Source organism: Dipodomys spectabilis, unplaced genomic scaffold (genome assembly GCF_019054845.1).
Source record: "Dipodomys spectabilis isolate Male_0828 unplaced genomic scaffold, ASM1905484v1 ptg000228l, whole genome shotgun sequence".
NCBI classification, from domain to species: domain Eukaryota; kingdom Metazoa; phylum Chordata; class Mammalia; order Rodentia; family Heteromyidae; genus Dipodomys; species Dipodomys spectabilis.
In genome coordinates, this window is record NW_024870905.1 from 597,205 (window position 1) to 599,101 (window position 1,897).

Below are 1,897 nucleotides of genomic sequence, written 5' to 3' on the forward strand. Positions count from 1 at the left end.
AACAAAAAAAACATTTGAATACTTATCTTGGGGTTCATTCCCCTAACATCAACTTATCTGAACTTTTCTGCTTGTATCAGACACATACTAGTTATTGCAAATAAGGAAAGCATGGGATCTATGTTTCCTTGGGCCTGGCTTACTTCACTTCTTTGGGCCTGGCTTAATTTACTTAATATAATTTTTTCCAAGTCTTTCCATTTCCTAACAAACTGGGTGATGCCATTCCTTCTGATAGAGGCATAGAAATCCAGTATACACACACACACACACACACACACACACACACACACACACACATTTTCTTGATCCATTCCTTTAGTGTGGGGCATCGGGTTTGGTTATGTAGCTTAGCTATGGTAAATAATGCTGCAATGAACATAGTTTTGCTAGTAGATTTAGTATGGTCTTGTTTGAGATCATTTGGGTGAATGCCCAAAATGAGATTGCTGGGTCTTAGGGGTGCTCTGTGTAGTCTTTTGAGGAACCTCCATACTACTTTCCAAAGCCTTTGAACAAGTTTAAACTCCCAACAACAATGCATTAAGGTTCCTTTCTGTCCACATCCCCTCCAGCATCTGTTCTTTTAAAAATCTGGAATGCTTCACGAACTTGCGTGTCATCCTCAATCAGGGGCTATTCTTCTTTTTATTGTTCCAATGTTAGTGTATGTGCTACCGAATTGAGCACAGAACATTTTTTATATATAAAGTGTAATTGATTTTCTTAAACTAGACAATTCCACAAAAATTAAATTCAAAAGAATTGTCGTGAAATTTTAGAACAATGTATTTCTTACATAAGAACACTTTTAAGAATAAAGTCAAGATTGACATGTCAAAATCAAAATAATTCCAGTTATTTATTGTTCAACGGATGTGTAGGGGGAGGAATTCAATTATTCTGTACAAGGAACCTGTCATAATGAACACTATAGATAGTGTTAAGGTTTGTTAAAAGTTTTAATGTTTTCAATATGTTTAATTGTGGGAATTTGCTCATATATGCCAAAATTAAGACTATTTAGCAGATTGTAAAACATTTCCATAAAGCATTTAAGATTCATGGTAGCAGTCATATACTACTAAGTATGTACATTTCAGAGTTTATAGAAACTTTACTAATGAGAAGTTGCAAAGTGTTTGTGTAAAGAAGCAGAGTGAAGATTTAAGATATTAACTTCACAGTTTCTGTCAAAATTTAAGGGCTTCCTTACTTTATATGTTAGTGAGGAACAAATGATGGTAGAAGCCATATACAAATGATGAGATGAACCATAAATAATAATCTTATTGGATAACTTTAAACGCTGCTCATAGCCTATAAAATTCTTGTTGAACATCATAGACTTAGACAGTTTTAAATGTACAGCAATATAAGAAAATAATAAATCGAATATGTAGTACATTTCAAATACTGGAAACAGTGGTAAATGTTTTGTTTTTTATTTTATTAATCATTAATATTTATGTATTGGTTTTCCTTATTTGTAGCATTGTTTTCCTTGTTGTAATATAATACAACTTTTTGTAACCCATCATTGAGAATAACATTTGAGAATGTTATTGAGATGGCCACATCGTTTTTTATAGGTATATGTGAATTTACAATGAGCAAAATTAGTAAGAAAAAAATATTGATTAAAATTTTATCAATTAGAATCTGAATCAGGAGTGTTGATAAATGTCCACACCTAAAAGCATAGCCCTAGACTGAAGCACTAGTGTTACAATCTTGAGCACACAAAAGTGAGACTGTGTTTTGTTTTGTTTTTCTTTTGTTTTGTTGGTTGGGGGCTTGAACTCTGGGTCCTGGTTGCTGTCTCTCAGCTCTTCAGCTCAAGGCTAGTGCTACTACTTGAGTCACAGCACCTCTTCCATCTTTTTCTGCTTATGTA

The 1,897-nt window shown here is 33.3% G+C and overlaps 1 non-coding gene across 1 annotated transcript; it reads right to left on the reverse strand.

Moving 5' to 3' along the window:
* Window positions 1-588: 588 nt before the first annotated feature.
* LOC122123441 lies at window positions 589-690 on the reverse strand. The gene has a single exon (XR_006150396.1). It is a non-coding gene; the product is annotated as a U6 spliceosomal RNA (small nuclear RNA).
* Between the last annotated feature and the right edge of the window lie 1,207 nt (window positions 691-1,897).